This window comes from Drosophila persimilis, unplaced genomic scaffold, assembly GCF_003286085.1.
Source record: "Drosophila persimilis strain 14011-0111.01,24,50 unplaced genomic scaffold, DperRS2 tig00000520-arrow-pilon, whole genome shotgun sequence".
NCBI lineage: Eukaryota > Metazoa > Arthropoda > Insecta > Diptera > Drosophilidae > Drosophila > Drosophila persimilis.
Genome location: NW_020825317.1, coordinates 5,006,074 through 5,027,592, shown reverse-complemented (window position 1 = coordinate 5,027,592; position 21,519 = coordinate 5,006,074).

Below are 21,519 nucleotides of genomic sequence, written 5' to 3'. Positions count from 1 at the left end.
CACAGGCATATCCTACATACTTATCCATATGCATATGCATAAACATATACATATAAATATATTGAAGTAACTATTACGGCGGTAAATATACAAGAAATATAATAGGTAGAACATATGCACTCAAGAGCCATCCCATCAGAGTCATCAGATCTAGTAAGGAATATGATAGAACTGTATTTATGTATGTGTAGTAGATGTGAATGTCGACGAAGGTTAGAAGCCCCTAGAAATCCAAAAGTCCAAGCCCCGCAAGCCCCCATACCGCTCATTAATCAACACGATCAGTGTAAATGTGCTTTTCCCCTGTAAATGTGTGCCTACCTAACTCTGGTGTAAGTCGTCGTAGTCAAAGGATCCGTCGTGTTAATTAGATTATGGGTCCTAGACCGTTGCGACCATTACCAGATACATATATCTCGGAATATCCGCTTCACTTTGTTAGTTTGTACAGATCCATTGCGAGAAACGTAAGCCTATCCTTTCCCTTGCATTTAGCCCAAAAGATGTGTACATAGAACTCTGTCCAACTGTCCTACTTTTCTTTCGTGGCAATTTCTTTCTAAGCAGATCGTTAATGGAGACATTCAAGTAGCTAACACCCCGACTAACAACGACTAAGAACTAAGAACTAATATGTATGTTTTTATGGCAACTATCCGTGAAATGAATAATCCAAGACAACCACAACTGGCATTAACACACAATACGAAGACAATGAAATATCATCCAATGAATCGCAAGAGCTATATTATATCTATACATGTGTATGAAATATTAATGATACGATCACGAATATACAGAATATACATATACGTATGAGTATCGCGATATTAATATGAAGAATAAATCTGGGTTTGAATATGAACATAAAATATATATATAGATAAACTGAATATGAATATGAACAGAGTTGAAATATGAAATTGCCGTTGAATTTTTCAAGTGTAAGACTACACTGATATACTGATAAATATATATATAATAGATATCTGATACAAATAAATGTGTATGGCATGCTTTTAGAAAGGCATTAAATTTAATTTGTTGTTCTATTTTTTTTTAGCACGATTAGGAAACGTAATGTTATACATACAATACTTATAGAGAATTGATAAGTTAGATAATATAAGGGAAAAAAACATGAATATTATACCATATATAGTATTGTAACACTGCAAGATACTTAAAGAGAAATATATGATGAGTAAATAACAAATATTTTGGGATTATATGAACTTATTAGATACATCTAACTATGTGAAGTAATTCAAGAACGGGGGACAGGCGACAGGCCACAGGCGACAGGGGCTGGCGAAAAGTCCTTGTCCCTGCAATTGGTTGGACATACGGATTTTTTATTCGACGGCTGGGATTGTGCGCACTTTTTACAGCAAAGCGCTCAAACGAAGACTCAAGCCGAGTGCTCGTTGGTTAACGCCTTCTAGCACCACTTCAATTGAACTGAATAGCGCTTGAAGTGCTTTGTGGGTGCGTCTAAGCGAGCACTACAACGACTACGACTACGACGACTATGGCAATGACGGTGACACGGACGCCAACGCCAACGCGGACACAGTCGCCGCATGCCCAGCCAGGACAAACGATGTGGTCGTGGTCCTAGTCCTCGTCCTCGTCCTCGCTCTCGTCATCATCGTAGTAGTAGTCTCGTCGCCGTTGTGGGAGTTTCCGACGAGAACGACGACAGTAGCCGATGACTCTTCGCCTCGGCGCTCGTGCAAGTAAATTGAGTTATTCTGTGAGCCAAGTTCCATGCTACAGGGATTGCTTTGAGCTGAAAAAACGAGCTTGGCAACCAGGCAGACCAAAGAGCTTTGCCAGCAGTGAAAGTAACCGCGCGCGCTCTGCCAATTTGATTTGAAAGCTTCTCCACATTGCACGGTATGAATGAAAGCATCTGTATTTGCCTATTTCGTCAGTTGGATTCGTATCCATCCAGCTTCCCAGCCCTTGATAGGTCATTGACACCATTTATGACTCGCCAACTGTTAGATTGAACACTGTCCTAGCCTGGACCTTTCACTTCCAAATAGATAGATTTCGTTAAGTCTAGTCAGCTCCATTTCCATATTTCCATCTTTCCATATACAGAGCCAGTGGCAGATCCAGAGTGGCGGGGATCTCTCGAAGGGAGACTGGGTTGTCAAGTACAGGAATTGGGATGCGGTCTGGGTTTGGGTTTGGGTCTGGGTCTGGGTCTGGTTCGGTAGGATGGCAGACATGTTGACGTTATACGTGTATTTAGTATTCCATTAATATTCTAATAGGCGCTTTTGTACTTTGCTTCTCCTCATTGGCGCAGTTGGCTACTGTATGGAGTCGCTCTTTTTGTCAACCCGTCTGTAGCGTCCCTCCACTTGGCTTCTACGACTATGACAATGTGTGTGTGTGTGTACAAAGAGTAATCACATAAAATTTTCTAATTACCACACTAACAAACGCACACAAAAACACACACACGAGCAAGGTACTGTACTGTCAGCTAGGAAGTAACTTTCGCGAGAGTCTTGCTTCAATTTTGACATTGGAGTCTCGCGAGGTGGTCCCTTCGAGACCCTCCTGTCCTTGCCCCGTGCCACGTGCCCCCTGCCCAGCGTTATGGCTGGGAGCACATGCATAGTTTAAATTTCAATGCATAACTCACCTGTAGTGTTCGGGGGTAGTGAGAGGGTGATGGTACGGTTCGACCTGTCTTAAGCCGTCCTAAAATTTAAATGAACACACCTTGCGGGCGCCATATGTGAGCGGCCATAAATTGTGCAGGGCCCAACTCCAACGCCAGTGCCATCCCTTGGCCTAGACTGAGAGTCTCCGCCACCTTCCACCGACGCTACTAAAAGGGCAACGTCAACTGCCAGCCTGTCCCCCAGGACCTCCCAGCACTTGCCCTGAAAGGAGAGGGTGGACGCAACAGTTAGTTAGTTAACGGTATCTAAAATGGGTGTAAACCAGCGCCAAGCTGACAAATTAAGTATGCATGAAAGTGGCAGCGGCACACACACGAATACGAGGGAGACTGTAACCTACCCCCCTACCCGCCTACCCCCCTACCGACCCATCCACCCCCCACTCAACACCCCAAAGGCATGAAAAGGGGGAGAGAAACATTTCTTTAACGTTGCAGTTAATAGGATTTGGCTGAAACAGAGTGGAATCAAATTAATTGTTTCATTTGTTTACAAAATACTCAAGTCATTGTTGTTGCAATACTCCTACAGGGGAGTGAGTGCGAGTACGAGTACGGGTACGAGTACGAGAAGTGTTGACAGGCGATGAAGCAACGCAGAGCGTAGATTCAAGGGGGCGAACGAGAGAGTCAAGTGCGTCGTCTATACGCATACGTATGTGCATGAGCATGTGCATGGCTTAACTGACGTTTAAGTGGGCAATTAAGCAAAACTGTGTAATGTTTTCATCGTTAAGGACGTGAGGATGTACGTGTGTCCCTGCCCAAGTAAAGTGGCTGTGCCTGAAATCCGACCCCACGCCCCACACACGAAGCTCAAAACATCTAAAGCTCCGAATGCATTGAAAAATATTCGCCCGTTCGCTGTCAAATTTAGTGGCCGTCTTCGGCCTCTGGTTGCCTTTTGGACTTGGACTTTTGATGCTCAATCAGGTTCAATCGGTGGTGATTTGTAGGGACATCAATCGCACCCTATCCCCATCCTACTCGTAGAAGGAACGGCAGGATGCGTAGAGCAGCTAAAAACATATCAAAATTGTCGCTCTGAAATCTGATACAGCTGAATCATTTCCTTTGGTAACATCGTGTCGATATTATAAATATTAAACTACCCACGTCCCTGCAGCATGGTCGGCCAGGAGATGGAGATGAGTTGGCTAATTTATTTGCATGCAAACAGGCAGTCTGAACTCAAGGGAATGTATTTCCTTGCAGAACTACTTCGTAACCGTGTAGGTTTGTTCTGCGTGCAGCACACGGCTGTGGCAACGGCCTGTGTAAGCCGTAAGCAAAATCAGGAAGAAACGTAGTCGTCTTATCTCCGACTTTCCCTGTGTGCCAGCCCAGTCCGAGCAACTAAACGAATTTATGTCGTAATGAATGTCAGTTGCCGGATATCTCCGTGTCTATCTGCGCTTTATGCACAGCTCAGCACTTCTTTTTCTTGTTCCGTCCTCCGTCCTCTGACCTCTATCCTCCGTCGTCTATCCTCTGTCCTCCGGCTCTATCTCTGCCACAGTACATATATATGTACATACATTCGAGTACTCGTACGAGTCCGTTTGTATATCCGCCGGGAGCGCCCTCTTCGTTGTTCCAGTGCCAGTCTTCCGTTCCGTTTCCAATTTGCAAACATTTAATAGTTATTCAAAACATTCGGCAGTGAAAGCAGTTTTCTATAAATTTTCCGCATTTTCGCTGGCAGCTTATCTCCCCGTGGAGTTTTAAAAAGTTGATTAGCTGCACCCTGTAATACTACGAGAATTCTGCCGCAAAACTAAAAACCAAAGAAGCCAAACTGAATCGGAATAACGTACCTGAGCCCCAGGGCATAGCTGCAACAGTGGGCGAGCTCTGAGGCTCTCTACAATTGCCGCTTAAAATTACGAGCTGTTCACTTTGAGCTTAACTGTTTCCTTTTGTTTTAACTCATTTGCCGTACTTCCACTGTGGGAATATAGCAGGTCGTTCCGTTCCTCTTACGGTACTCTTTCGTCGGATCACTCCTTCGAATTGGAGAGCCGACCTCCCGAGAACAGATACCCAGAGCCTCGAAGAAAAGTCGGGTTTGGATAAGGTACACCTACGCATAGGGCAATTCATTACATCCTTAAAAAAAATCTTAACAGTGTGTAGAGAGCATATGGTGGTCGGTTTTTCCCGCTCGCGGGCTTCCTGTCTCTTGGTTTTTTTGCCTTTTTGTGCGTTTTTTACGAGCTGTTACCGGTCGTGCCCCGCTATGCGCGAGTGCGTGTTAACAGGCAATTAAATCCGAATTACATTTTGCTCCTTTTGCAGCCCCATCGCCGCCCCATCAGAGGGGCTCAGCATGTGCTCTGCACCTCTGTACCGCTGTGTGTGTGTTGCCTTTCAAAAGTTAAACGGCAGGTGTGCCAAGCGCCACACTGCGTGGCACGATTTGGAGTCCGATCCCCAATTCAAGTCCGCCCATCCCCCATCCCCCATCCCCCATTCCCTATACCAATCCGAGTACATACGGGGCGATAAGGCTTGCAAAGTTCAAGAAGCCAGTTGGCAGGAGTTGCTTTATCTGCAGCGGAGGTGCCCCACTGTCCCCGTCCATGAGTCAACTGGATACACGTGCCAATTAAAGATAAATTTTAATTGCCGCCCCACAATGGAGATTTATGTTGGCGTCATTAACCAAACCCAATCGGTTTCGTTTATCTACTGGCTTTAATTGAATTGAATCTACCTTCCCACACTTCAGCCCACGCTTGCCACATGCCCATGCCCATACCAATCCCTGCGATCCCTGCGGCTGCCCAATAATAGAATTTGCGAAAATGTTCAAGAGTCAGCATTTGCATCAGAATGTCAAAGGCGCTAAACCCCAAAAAGTTATCCCAATTGAATTTTACTCGAACTCGAATGCTATGTAATGTAAAGGAGCATAACCATATGCAAACGAAGGACACGTATGCCCCTATTCAGGCGAGGCAAGTGGGTTTTATGTCCAGCATCAGGAGCACCCAGAGAAACCTCTTTAGTTGAGAACATAGTTCTGGCACTCGCACTGCCATAGGCCCCGGAAATAATGTTCAGTGTAGAAAATCAGCATAAATATACATATGTATATGTAAAGGCCATTTGCAGGCGTGCCAAAAAGTGAGTCCACCATATCATTACCAAGGGCGAAATGAAGCCATTTCACACCATTCAGTGGCACGAACTAGTGCCACTACTGCCGAGTGGCAGGCGGACGCTGCGAATGGGGGTGGGGTGTGGTATGCTAAGGTAATGGGGTTTTACGGGGGCAAACTTAATCCTTTTGTGAACAAACATACGCTCTCTGGCTGCCGCTGACCGTGCCAGGGGTCTGCTTTCTGGCGCTGGGGTCTGCTCTGTTTCTGACTAGGGCGGAGGAAAGGGACACACAAAAAGTGTGGCAAACGGAAATCAAATAAAAAACTCGTGCGTCGTGCACCAAAACAGCAGAAAAATATTATAACGTAAAACAAAATAAAGCAAACTTTTTCGAACGCATTTCTATTGTCAGCGGCACACACAGTCTTCGCCGGTCGCCAGTCGCCAACGCCATTCGCAGTCGCAGTCACAGTTACAGTCGTCGTCGTGGCTTTTGGGAAGGTACAAAAACTTTCCTGGGCCACTGTGGCGGCGTGCGGGTCGCCTTTTGTTTGCAGCTCTCTCCCTGCTGTAAGAGCGTTTGTTTTCTTTTTGTTCTTTATTACGTATTTTATTTTTTAGCAGTAGCAGAAGCAGCAGCAGCAGCAGCCGAAACCGTTCACTTCATTTGCCTACACGACCAAGTCAAGGAGCACTTTACATGGATGAGGCAGAGCGAGGCGATTGCAGGCATCGTTACTGCGGTTCTTCCTACCGCCGCTGCCACTACCCCCACTGCCTCCACTCCACTGCGACTGTGACTATGACTGCCACTGGCAGAAGGCAGCAGGCAGCAGGCAGCGGGCAGAAGGCAGCGACAGTAAAAGGACAAACTTTTGTCGCTTGGTAATGATGGCATTTTGGCATTGCTGCTCCTGTTGCTGTTGTTATTGTTGTTGTTGTTAAAGTTTTGTGCACACAAGTTTAAACAAAGCAGCCGCCAGTCCCATAAACAGTCGACAGGCGTTGCGTTCTTGGGTCAAACAGCAGTGACTTGCGGGCGGTGGGCGGATGGCCGGATGGGCGGATAGGCGGAGGGGTGGTAATGGGTGCGAAGGACAATAGAAAATTGGGTAGCAGCTGCACTTGTGCCTGCAACCTCCCATTGCAGCCGTTCCGCGGGATGAGAGCCATCCCTTCGGAACGCTTGTCGTATACTTAATATGCTCTAGCGGAATTAAGTATACGTTTTCGTGTCTACGACAAAAACTAAAACAAAACTCTCGTACTTATTTTTTGATGCGAAAACAAGGCGCACGCGGCGGCTTATTAACCGCAAAATTTTGGTCAGTTGGTAAGTCACCGTATTATTTACAGCTCTCAATGGACGACCTGCTGCACACTGCTGTTATCACTTAATTGAAAACATAAAACGAGCGCTCATTAGTTCGGAAAACCCCATCAATTGGGGTCGCCATAATTCCGCTTGCTAATCAGCTTACGCAATGCACTATAATTTTTGTTCCCCATGCCGCGCCACCCACTCGCACATCCCCGTGCGAGTATCAGAGAGACAGAAACAGCAACTGTGATAACAACTGGCGAATAATTTGCCACGCAAACATTAACATTAAAACACTCGCCTGCTCGTGCTCGGGCTCGGGCTCGGGCTCGGTCTGTGGCGCTGGCTCCCTTGCCAGAGGACAGAAGGTTACTCGCAGGAGATCTTATCGGGGAGGGTGCAAGTACTGCACGGTTCACTGAGCACTGGATCCCAGGGATCCTGGGGACGCAGTGGACAGCGGTTGCAGAAAGAGCGCTCTGAATTCGGGGGATCCAAAGTAAGTTTTGTTTGTGGGACAGTGATAAGGGACGTGAGCAATGCTTATGGGGCACGGAAGATAACACTTAATTGTGTCCAATGTAATAGCAAATTTCGTTCTAACTAAATTAGTTCAAGGGAGAGGGAGATATAGATAGAGGGATGACCAGCAAGTCAATGGATACACGGAATTTAGCTTCAAATATCAGGTTCCCAAACTTGGCCCAGGATGGTCTGGTCCATCTGGGGAAACCTTTCAGTTTTTGGCATCTTCAGGCTTGCATTTCAAGTTGCTTTGGAGACTGCACCGATTTGGATCTTCTTCTATTATTGCCCTTCTAATGTGCTTACATTCCCGATCAATGAAATATGTAGACTCATTTTCTATAGAAATTAAATTTTGTAAATCAAATTACTAATGACCATGGAAAAATACTAGGTATATAAAACAGTTTTGGATCGTCGCCCGATATTTTATTCATAAATATATTAAGGGTAAAGCCATTTGAATGCCAGCGAGCGAAGCGAAGCTAGTGCCCACGAGGCTTGCCACCATGCTCCCAACATTTTTGGGTCATTATATTGGTAATTACCACAAGATAATCTCTCAATATATACCGCTCGACTGATTAAGGACTGAATTCAAATCCAAAATGTGGCCCGGACATAGATCGCACGGGGATAACTTTGCGTAAGTTATATGAATTGCATCAAACACGCCTGGAGGGAGCCCTTTACATTGCAAATTCTGAGATATACGTTTTATAGTGACATCTTAAAGGAGTGTGTGTACCAAATTTGATTACTCTAGCCTTAATAGTCTCTGAGATTTGTGGTTGCCTCAGATTTTCGTCCTTTGCGGGGGCGGAAGGGGGTGTGGCGAAATTTTGACACAAAACGGTCAGGAGTGTGGATATCAAATTTGGTTGCTCTAGCTCTTATGGGTTCTGAGATCCTTGAAGTCATATTTTGCAATTGGCAAAACCGACCATGAACAGACGGACGGACGGACAGACAGACATGGCTCAATCGACTCGGCTATTGATGCTGATCAAGAATATATATACTTTATGGGGTCGGAAACGATTCCTTCTGGACGTTACACACATACACTTTTACCACAAATCTAATATACCCCAATACTCATTTTGAGTATCGGGTATAAAAACCACTTTGACCTAGAAAGCAAATATTTGATTTGTTTGATACAATTCTGAAGAATGAAAAATATATTCTAAAAATGTAATTTTCTACTCGAAATCTATGAGTATATTTCCTAGGGGATCAGAGATGATTGGAAGGCATAGCCGGCAGAAGGAGGAGGAGAGAAGGATACCTAGGTATGATGCAAATTGTCTTCGTCCTCATCCTGAAGCAGTTGAACTCATTTATGAGATGAGCTGAAATGAAATGAGATGGGATGATGGGGTCTTAATGACGTCGATGTCGGGGTCGACGTCATGTCTGGGAAAAAGCGTTTAATTTGTTTCTCAAGAATTTGCACAAAGCGTGCCAAGCTGTTTTCCCTCTTTCAGCTGCCACAACCGGCGCCCGCTACACGCTCGTCTGTGCCAACAATGCCCCATGCCCCATTCCCCATGCGGCCCTTCTTCAGTGCGTTTCTTTTTATGAACTCTTTGGCGTGGCTTCGGCGCGTTATCTCCGATTCCGAGTCAAGTTCGCTGGCACGCTTAATTACCGTTTCCCCTTGTCCTTAGTACCCTTTTTCCCGTGCTCGTCTGCACACGCCCACTCAGCAGCCCATTGCCAGGAAGGATAACCGACAGCCCAAAAGTATGCTGTGACGTCATTTATCTTCAATTAAAATAGCTGAGGATTGCATGAGGATTTTTAATTAAAATTTACTTTGTAAATTATTCGTTTCAAGGATTTGCCCAGTGCGTGCTCCCACATCCTATTCACTCTTTACGGCTGACAATTAACCAGTTACCCCCTTCCCCGCTTAACCAATCACTCGTCAGCCCCCCTCAGCCGCAGCGGCCAACGAGCAATACGAATCTTGCGATACCCTTCGATCAAATTGATCGAATATGCATCTAACAAAATGCGTTTGCAAAATCAAAGTCCACGGCATATGCTTCCTCTCGGATGGATCCAGATCTGTGGATGGACCAGCCGTGCCAAAACCATCGCTGGTCAGAAGGCTGCATATGGCATACACGTTGCAAGGGTATGCAAAGCCGGAAGATTAAGGAATCGGATTCAGACTATGGCTATTACAATTAATAGACTCTTAGGAGCACTCACATACGCATGAGGCTCTCCCACTCGGACTAACACATATTCCCACACACACATAGAGAGAGAGAGAGAGATCCACTAAAGTTGTTTTATGTTGAAAATAAATTGGTTTTGCCATGCCATTCCTATTGTCGTCATTTAGCTGCTGTTTGCTGGCTGTCCTGTCCGGACAGGACAGGGCGCTTATTTGCCAAACGCATTTACCGGCAAAAATGTCTGTTTATTTGCATATGCTGAATATAAATAAGTAATTGCCTTTCGCCAATACAATTTATGCATATTTCAATACAATAATTTCATTGTAAATTCTATCGTTGGCCAATTGCCACAATTAATTGCCACAAACTGTTCGTGGCGCTTGCCCCCAAAAGGCTTTTCCCGAAAGCCTAAGCAAACACGCAAGGAAACGTCTCGCACGGAATTGAATCGACTTGACTTTTCTTTGGCCCCACACGACTCGACTCGCAGTCAACCACAGCATGTTGTATCAATTGACAGCGAATAAAAATGTCAGTTGGGCTGGCAAACATGGAGCCAAATAAACAAGAGCCAAGACCCATGCGGGTAAACATTTAAGTGTCCAATTTTTAGGAACCGCAAACAAGACAACACCAGAGAGAGGCAAACATGACAAGGGAACACAAATGCCAATCCAATCCAAGCACTCCGTACGGGTCTGGGCAGGACGGCAACGCAGAAAGGCAGCACGCAAAGAAAACGAAGTAGAAAGAAAGAAAAGCTTGACAGCACACCGAAGGAATATAATAATGATGATGGCAGGGTGACTTGTGGGTGGAGCCCCAAGCCCAGCCCCAATCGAACATCGAACGCAGCCAAAGGTCGCCCATCGAATGGCAGCCACTTACGTGGCTTAGATCGAGGCTGGAGTGGGAGTTGGTCTGAGGGTGGGCTGTGTGTGACCTGTGTGCGTATATTGAAACGTATGAGCACATTATCTACGTGTTTACATCCCAATTTGATTCCCCGATGATTGCCCTGTCCCTTGGCAGTGCCCCTGCCACTCCCACAGAACCTCTGTCTCTGCCTCTGCTTCTGTCTTTGCCTTTGCCGATGTCGGTTTCCCTTTTTGTTTCGTTTTGAAAGATTTGTTAGAACCAGGTCGACGACGCTCTTCCACACCCTCCGACAGACTCATGGCGCGTTGGCTTTGGTGGCTCCTTTTCGATTTCCGTTCGACATCGTCGTGTTTCCTGTATCCTGTGAGCTTAGTCACTTACAGCCAATCCACAGAAACAGGCAAACAGGAACCCACTCCGACCACTTCAGATCCAGATCCAGATCCACATCCACATCCACATCCAGATCCCCAGATCTATCCCAGTGGCAGTGGTTCCTCCGCCTCCTCCAGTGCCTCTGCCACACCCTTTCCAATGGTTACATTGCGTTCCATTTTTTTTATGTAGTGTATGTTTACTGCCGCCAGCTCGTCTCATGACTTCCGAGGTAACCCTAATAACTGCTGATTGTGCGATTTCCCCAGTCCATGCCCCACCACATTTCGACGTGTTGCGTGCCGCCCAGCCATGTGGCAGGCAGGGCCCCGTGCTAGTAGCTGTCAGCGTTTCTGTTGGCATTGACCCTCCGGAGACCTTTTCGTACACTCATAAATGTCTTTCAATCATAATGTTTCAATAAGTCAAAATCGATTACGAACTTCATATGAAATTTATTGCACTTTCGCAAATATGACATTGACTGTCTGTGCGTGTGTGTGTGTGCGTGTGTGGGTGTGGGTGTTTATGGGGTGTATGTTGTGAACATGCTACGGGTGTGTGTGTGTGTGTTTGTGTGTGGGTGGATGAGTGTAATATATTTATGTGTGCACATAAGAACGGGCGGGCGGATGATGGCTGCTGCTTGGAAAGTGGTAGCGAGAGGGAGAGCGGAAGTGGGTGGCTAAAGGGCGCTGAGTGTGGGCTGGGAATGGGTATGTGGAGGGAGGGTGGGGCTCCAATCTGACGCGTGTGTGTACCACATTTGTGGTTTGTTTATCGAAAGGTGGGCAGTGGCTGGCTGCCACTGCCTGCCTGCATGCCAGCCTGCCTGCCTCCGTCGCCGCAATGGAAGTGGCCGCGTGCACACACAAAATTGAATTTGCCGAAGGGGCAAAGTGCTTAAATATTTAGTTAAATGATTGACAGGGATTGCTCTGGTCTGGTCTGGCTCGGTTGGATCGTAAATACCCACAAGCACATACACAGATACACTCACACGAGCGCACAGTCTCCATTGACATTGACTGTTCGATTATTTGAATATTGACAAATTATTGACTGATGAGCATTCAGACGAGCGAAAGGGATTAGCAGCACATTTTCCCCTTCGCTCTCGCTATCAAAACTCATTCCATTTGTCCTATCTTCATGCCACATGTCGCCATCTGACAAACTGGCAACATATCTTTTTATGAGATTTCCCCCCCCCCCGTTCTTCTTCATTCAAGCGGAAGTCGTTGGACATTGTCCAGCCCTACGAGCAGTTCCCCTCACAGCCCCAGCACCAGCATGCTGTGGGGCGTCACAGGGGGATGAGCAAATCATTCGCTAAAAGCTGCCGCAACAGAAGCAAACTCACATTCACATTCACATACACATATGCATATGCATATGGCGCACGCTGGAGTTCGCTTCAGCAGTTCTTTTGCATTTTATTCAGGAGCCGCTTTTGTGCCATTTTTAATTTCGCATTGCACTGAACTGCTCCTCTCTGTACCCTGAAGGAGCTGCGTTGCCCCGCGATTCAAGGTGCGAGGTGCGAGGTGCGAGGTGCGACAGGACCCATTTGTGCTTTTGCTTTCGCATTACTTGCGCAAACAAGCGGCGCTTAATCAAAATCATTCGCGACGTTGCATCGCATTTCGCAAACAGCAACAAAAGCAAAAGAACAGCCGAGGACAATAAGTCGTAAAGTGGGCCGCGCACTGGCGGAGCACTGGAGCACTGGGGACCATTTTTTAGTGGCCATCCACGACCCATGCCAAAAGCCAGAGCCAGAGTCAAGGGCCAGGGGCCAGGGGAAGGATCAGGCACGGGGTATTCATTATTTTGAAATTTTTAGCGCGCATTTCAGCGCTTTCCGCTTCCGCCGCCTGAGCCGGAGTCGGAGCCAGCGCCAGCGTCAGAGCCGGAGCCGGAGCTGGAGCCCGACCCAGGGATAGGCAACCATAAGAGAATTAAAAGAATACGCAAACCAAGCAAAGGATAGAATAGCACGGCGCGGGATGGGATGGGATGGGGCAGATGTTTCCACTGGAGCACCACTGGATGCGACAGATTGGGAGTGGGTTTTGAAGGCGGGAAAAGCCCTCAAGCTGGTTTAAATAACAATTTCGCGATAGCAGCAGTCAGTAGACGGGTGGGGGTCGTCCCTGAGCTCCCAACTGGGCGCTGGGGGGAGCCGCAGGTGTGCATCACCTGCTGTTCGGCTTAATGAATGCGACATTATGCTCTGTTCCTACTGCTGGGCAGGCGGCACCATAGAGCAGCAGCAGCAGCGAAACGAAAGCCAAAGTCCTTGGCACGGATTAGGTGGAATTCCTCCGCCTCCTTAGATCTCCTACCCCACTCCCCCAAAACCTTTCTACCTTTCCACCTTGCTAACCACCTTGATTAGTATAATGCGAAATAATCGCTGAGGCAGCGCTCAGCGCAAGTGAAAATGAAAATGAAAGTGAAAGGATTTTATTATTATTACTCTTTTACTTTTTACTGTGTTGCTGTTGTTGTTGTTGCTGCTGCGGTTGTTGTTGTTGCTTGTTGTTTGGATGGCTGGTTGGTTCGTTGGTTGTTTGGCCACTTGAATGGCTAGGAGCTGCATAATTACATCCGGCGACTGGCGGCACTGTCAGCAAGTCGTCAGCAGGGTCCAGGCCCAGCCAGCCTTGAAGCATTTAATACCCACTCGTTACCGCCTCGAAACCACAACGAAGTCCCGGCCCGAAGGAATCCAAATTTTATCATTTTATTAGCCACAGACTAAGCTCTCCACTCTCCAGACCGAAACCAAGACCGATAACTAGCCACGAAACTGCTTTCAATCCTCAGGAAGGGCTTAATTGTGCTGGATGGGTTGGGCGGTGGACACCGCCAATCCCATTTTAATTAATGCGTCTAGTGAGCCACACATTTCTATATACTTACAAATATATACAAGTATATACTTTAAAAATCAGTTTAAAAAAATTAGCTAAGCTATTCAATTTTTAATTATATTTCATAGAAATACTATTAATAATTAATAGTTATTAATTATATAATTGGCAGAGCAATGAACGCCTGTGTTAGCCAGCAACTGAAGCAGTTTTGATACGCCACCACCCCAAGGAGCTCAAACCTGTGCCATCAACAATTTTGAAGAGCCGAGGGGCGAAATTTCGAAATATACTTTTTATAGTGAGATCTAACAGGAGTGTGAATACTAAATTTGGTTGCTCCAGTCTTAATGGCCCAGATTTTCGTCCTTTGCGGGGGCGGAACGGGGTGCGGTGAAATTTTGAAACTAACTTGTCAAGGTCCGATATCACAGCAGTTTGGATCAAAAATTTGGTTGCTCTAGCTCTTATAGTCTCTGAGATCCTTGAACTCACATTTTGCAATAGGCAAAAAAGACCACGAAGCCTGTGTGTTAGAGAGAGACAGAGCTAGAAAAAATGAAATTGTTTTCTTGATTCTGGCTAGAATAATTATACGATCTGGTTCAGATTTTGCACTCTAGAAGATATAGTCATCCTCTACGGTTCTGCGTTTTCTCGAATCTTTGAAATTGTGGATGCCACAGATTTTCGCCCTTTGTGGGAACGGAAGTGGGCGGGACGAAGTATTGAAATATTCTTGAAATATTCTAACAGTGACATATCACAGAAGTCTGGATATAAAATTTCGTTGCTCTAGCTCTTATAGTCGTTGAGCACTAGGCGCTGATAGGGACGGACAGACGGAAAGACAGACAGGGCTCAATCGATTCGGCTATTGATGCTGATCAAGAATATATGTATATACTTTATGGGGTCGGAAACGATTCCTTCTGGGCGTTACACACATCCATTTTCACCACAAATCTAATATAACCCTATACTCATTATGAGTATCGGGTATAATTACCATATCTATCAGACTGCCGAATCTGGATCAAGTCGCATAAGTATTATACCCAGAAGGAACAAATTTTCAGTGGAACAAATTTTTCATTTTCAGGGGCTACGCTACCTCCTTCCGAGATTACTCATGCACCTTTCGGCGGAGAGGAGCGAGATATAACGGATGGTGTTGGTGTGAGAAGTGAGGGAGATACAAAACAGTAGTAGGAAAATGGAACCACATAAATTATTTTAAAGCTCTAATCAAATAGGTCATTATTTGGAAAGGGGATACACGAAGTACGTATAAAATACATTGTGTAAGTAACATAAATCATAAGCTGACTGAGTACCGGGTACAAGAGCATAGCCGCGGCCCTTGCCGCGACGCCTAGCAGCGGCCTACCTCCCTTATTAGACATGTCCATACGGTTTGTTCCAGAACAGCTAACAGCTAACCATGGCTGGAACATACAGTGCAAAATACTCGTACTCGTAGAAATTAGTAACAGCAGCGCAAAAAAGGACACCAGGGCCGAGCCCCGCACTGGCCGAAACGACAAACGCGTTATTAAAATAATTTAAGTGAGAAAAAAATTAGATACCACGCCGAATAGGAAACATTGTTGCAAGCGTACACGTATAATAAGACGGGGTCGGGGATAGGGATGGGGAATGGGTGGAAATAGTTTCAGGTGTAATGCTGGTGGCAGGTGTGGTGGCTAACAATGATGGCAAAATGAGCAGAGCGTGCTCAGTGCATAAACAACAACACCACCACCACCAACAAAGGCCCGATTGGAGAGAGGGCGAGGAGGAGTGCGAGTGCCGCTAACGTTGCAAGGGTCACGGATGGTGCTGGGATGCCACGTCTGCGGCAAACAATACTGATGCTTAGCCTCAACAAACAAACGCACACACACACACACACACAAATATACCGACTATGCCTGTGGTGGGTGGGAATGCCGGCCTGCATGGCGACTGGCTTCCGTTTCCTGTTTCGTTGTGCTTTCAACTCAACTCGAATCCTGTTTGCCGTTTAATTAGAGACACATACACACAGTCACACAGCCACACAGAGATAGATGCATACAGACACACACCAGAACGGGAGGCACAACGTCCTTGCGTTACGTCATGGCTCCTGTCAGTGTATGTGTGGGGGTGTGTGTGGGTGAGCGTGGACTGCGAGCGTATAACGATGTGGTAGGTAATCAGAAACTGCTTTTAATTATTCAAGGTTCCATTCTGATGAATGAAGACAACAACGATGATAACAGCGACGACCAGCGCCAAACGGCGCAATAAAGGGCAGCAGCAGCAGCAGGGGGAGGCACCAGCACCAGCAGCACCAATAGCACAAAGAGCAGCAGCAGGCAACGAATGCCAAAGAAACTGCCTCCTGTCTGAGTCCGAGTCCGGTGCCTCGGCATTTAAGCAACAACAGCAGCACCACCACCAGAACCACTGACTGACTGACGTTGGGCGAAAGGGGATTAAAACTCACTGCAGCAACAAACTGTCTGTGTGTGTGTTGGTATGGGGGGGGTGGGGGTGTGGTACTCAGATAGGTTCACTGCTGTTTGATGTTGGTCCTGTCCTGTCCACCGTGGTTGCTGCCCTCTTACTCCTGCCGATGCTGGCCCACGCCATTAATATGTGTATGTATGTATAAAAAGTCAAGCACTGATGGCAGCAGCAGCAGCAACAGCGCTGACCACAACAAACGCAAATAAGTCACTTGAAAAATGCCCATCGACACAGGACGACGACGATATAGTGTGGGGGTCCTCACAGGTGGGTGACGGGTCACCCGACGGTGGCGGCTCGGGTGTTGACTGACGGGTGTCCGGTGGCGGTTGGCCAACAATAAGACGCAACACAAATAAATTTAATGCACCTGTCTAGCCTCGGCTCCCGCCCAATCACACCCCCCAATCACCGTATGGAGAGAGAGCAGAGGGAGACAAGAAGAAGCGTTGAGGCTCATCTACATTTGACTCGTACTCTTAGTAGCTGCCACTGTGAGCTGCTGTTGGTGCCACTGTTGTGTGGTGTTCAATAACTGATGCGACTGATGAGAGATGTAATAGAATCCTGACCGATCGCCTTTTGCTTGGCTTTGACTACTCCTTGACAAGATTACCCGCCCTTTCCCTAGCGAAGCCTCAAGGCAGAGCAACAAGTCACGCAAAAAGGTTGGGGCTCCAAGGCAGAATGAAACCAGAACCAGGAGACTGTCAAACCGAAAAAAACAAAAACAAAAAACCAACTAACCGACTAACCACCTAAGTGACGTCCGTTCAGCTGAAAATGCAAACGTCGAGTGAAAGGGGGACTCTCTCCACAGTTCCACTGGCTTCCCCCCGACACGCCGGCAGGTGGCCCCAAGCAAGTCCAAAAAGTATTTTGTCACGCTCGTTAAAGCAGCAAAAGTTGCGGCTTAGCCCCGCGTAGCCATTTGGACAGCTGGAGTTTGGCCAGCACTGCGACCAAAGTTGGTTTCAGGTTGGGTTCCCGTCCATTCGTTCGTTTTTTATTGTGATCGTGCCTGCGATTGTGGTTGGACTGCAGTACAGGGGAAAGGGACAGAGCGGAATGGGGTGGAGTGGAGTGGAGTGAATGTGGATGTGATTATGTGCGTGCCCGTGAAACGCGGCTTTTGTTGTTAATTCTGTTTACTTTAAAATTCCCAACTCCAGGGCAGCGGCAGAGGCAGCAGCAAATCCGTCGCCGCCTCGTCTGGCCCCTGCAAATATTTGTCGTATTAATGAATGCACGGGTTAATGTGTTTACATGCGGCTGCTTCTCTGGTGTGTAGAGGGGGGCATGCGTGGGCCTGAGTTCAGGTTCGGGCTCGGGTTGGGGCAGGGGCAGGGGTGTCCTTGGCTGAAAGTGTGGGTGTGGGTGTGGGTGCATGGGTGTACGAAGGTGGGCGGAGGTCAAATCTGGCGGCGACAGCTATCAATTTTGCAAGTGGCGCGACATTGAAACACGACACCAACTGTGAGTCTGTGGCCAAAAAATCAATAAGAGGTCTCCGCTTCCCAGACGGCCGACAGGAGAAAGGTGGAGAGAGAGAAAGAGGGAGAGACAGATGAAAATGGCTAAGACCAAACGCGGCTTTTACGACTGCCTGTGAGAAATATTTTTTGGACACAGAGAGAGCTCATTGACCGTATACGGTTTACTTTTACGTACTGCCGCAAACAAATTATTGTACACATGAATTTCCACTTAAGTCCAATGAAAATGTTGAAACAATGCCCTGGCCCAGTGGCAGGCAGCGACAAGAGTTACTGAGTGACTGAGGGGGTTGGGGCGGGGTGGGGTGGGAGTGAGAATGGGAATGGACGGGAAACTGTTTTAAAATGTAAATTTCCCTAGCAATCCGGCATTAAGGCCAATAAACAGAGAGTAAATGTGCCATTTAATAAATGCGAAATACGAAAAACGAAATAACGTAAGTATTATGTGTACGAGCAATACGTAATACGAGAAACGAAAACGAGAATGAGAATGAGAAGCACGAACGAGAAGTACGAAATGCGCAACCCTGCAACAACAGTGCAAAGTAGGCTAACGTCTTGTGCAGAATATGGACGGACATCCATGGGGGGAGGGGTTGGCCAGAGTCAGAGCTGGAGCTGGAGCTGGAGCAGGAGCAGAAAACAGGAGCAAATGGAGGGACCAAAGGACGAGGGGCAATAAGTTAAATTGAATTAAAAACAAATTAATTAAATCCCTCATGAAAATTGTGCAAACCTCGAGCCTGCGATCCTGCGAGCCTGCGTCTGTGAGCTGCGCGCTCTGCCAACTCTCTGGAAGCAGCCTAATGGTCCATCCTATCCCCGTCCTTATGCAGTGTATGTGGTGTGTGTGTGCGGTATGTAGAGGATGCAGGATACGGGATACGGGATACGGGGGGGAAGCAGAGGGCCTTTAAGTGCCTGGAGGCGCATTAATTTCCGCATAATTAGCCAACAAATTTGAGGGCCTCAATTTTCGGCACACCTGATGCGGCCCGTACCCGAAGTGGCATCAATCACACCGCCCTGACACGCCTCACGCAGATAATTACGTGAGTCCGGAGTCCCCATCCCAGAATGGAATCTGAGGCAGGAGGGTGGGTATTTTATTAACGAAAGAGGAGTCCAAAACCAAAACCATTTGGATTCAGACAAGAAACAATCGTCTGCTCATCAAGACAGCTAGAGAGAGAGAGAGAGTCACACAATAGAAAAACTAATTCCACTAATAGGAATCATAAAAAGGATAACACACAATAAATAATGACATTGGAATATTTATTATTGGAAATGCCCCTCACGTACGTATGTATTCAATTACTTGTTGAACTGGTGGTCGTGGTCCCACCCCAGAGAGACGACGCCCACCTCAGACCCATCGTTCTGTCTGTCTGTTGTGTCTTCTTGATGTGTGGTGTGTGTCCGTCCGTGCACTCCGGACTTACTCCGGACTGCGAGAGGATTGTTCGAGAGGAAATCATATTTTCTGTTATTGTGGCAGAATGAGATTATTAAATGGGTTTTTGGGTAAAACCCAATAAGGCCTTGAGCTGGCTGGAGTCAAAACAGCAGACGGCGGAAAGTAAACAGTAGACGCCCGGACACCAGCAGGACGAAGCACAGGAGAACAAGGAGAAGCAACGACAACGGCTTGCCTCGTGAAAGTGTAATGGCTTGTGGTGTGAGCGCGTACGTGATATGTATACATTGCATCGAAACATATACATACATACACACATGTACATATTCATATAAATATATATATTTGTATGTGCATATGTGTGTGTGTCTGTGCCCCCTATGTCCCCATGGGGAGGAGACCCTCAATGCGCGGTGCCCGAGTGCGACCCTCGTCCGGCATCTTTGGCTCGGACTTTTAAAGGTTCATTTGTGAGCACCTACTGTTTCCACTCTCTGTCTCTACGATCCAACAATGGCAACAGTTGTCGAAGTTGTGTCTAAGCCAGGTCCTCCCGGCCGGCTGTCTGCAGCAATTTGTAGCCATTTACTGATGGCCCGGCAGCGCTCTCTCTCAACCTCCGTCTGCCTCTCTATCTGTTGTATCTGTTGCTCCATCCAAAGCAATATCTAAAAGATATCTTGAAAAAGGCTGAGGCGCATTCGGCACGTATTGTTTGTCCTCTCAATTGGGCCATGATTATGTGTGTGTGTCTCAGTCTCAGTCTCACTCTCAGTCTCACTCTACGTATCCGTATCTGTCTCCTCATCTCCTCAATCTTGTGGATTGACGCTGGTCGCCAGTCTCTGGCGGCTACATTCAATAAATGTTTAAGCCCTCGTGCTAAATGAAGTTTACCATGTCTCCGACTGCGGCTGACCATCCCAGATATCACGATGCTCGCCGAAAGCAGGCCAGCCGCCGCACCACTCAAATTAGCATCAAAGTCCGGATACGGCGGCCTCCCTACGTTTCGAGTGTTCTCAGCCCTTGTTAATTGCGGACGGAAATCGACAGGACGGCAGCTGTGAAATGTGCAAATTGCACTTCAATTGTCTGCTTGCAAACAAACGAATAAACGAATAATGAATAACGAATGAATAGGGATAGGCAATAGGGAATAGGGAATAGGGAATAGGGGAATCGAAAGCAAGATTTCCGACCATAATGATGGGAGTTGAGTTGTCCTTGTGCTCTGCCGGACATGAGTCTGCTAATTTGCGCTCCACTCACGCGTCTCGCCTGAACGTGTCACGTGTTCATCACTGACCCAAGTTGCGGGTGGGGGGGGGCCAGGTATAACAAATAAAACTTCTCAAAGCGCAGAGAGTACGAGTATAGGCGGGTGCGAAGCTTATGCAAATTATTTCGCAATGAGCAGCCGACGAACATGTCTTTGAACGTGCCACGGGGTTACGGGATGGGGGATAGGGGAATGGTGGCTGCAAGATGCGAAATGGCTGTCGTCCTTCCACTCCATCTCCCACGCCCAATCGCACTTTCACAGTGTTGCAACGTAAGTTGGTGGCAATGCAAATTAAAATTCAAGAAGCGACAACGTGGCGTATGGGTAACATTTGCATTTGCATTTGCATCCCACCTTCATCTTATTTCTCGCTGGAGCTGGCGCTTGAGCTCATTCTGCCGTCTACCGGCTCCTTCCTGCACTTATCCATACCAGTGTTGTTCTTGTACTTGTTCTTCTAGATTTCTCACCTTTGCATTGACTTTTGCCACACCTGCGGTGTGTTCGTGAGACGTGGCTGGGTCTGAAAATAGGTTTTGGGGGGACAGATTCGACAGATAGGGAACGACTACAACAAATACAAACTGCTGATTACAAACGGAAAATTGAAAATCTTAAGCTCTGCCATATTGAAAACGGTAATCGGGTCATGGCTGGGGCGTGTGTCAGTGTGCCATAGGCACGAGCGCGGGTATCGGGCAGCGGCAGCGGCAGTGGCAGTGGCAGTGGCGGGGGCAGGGCCAAGGAGCAAAGCACTTCATCCAGCAATACCCGCAGTCGATGTCAAGCCCCAAGCCCCAAGCCCAACCAAT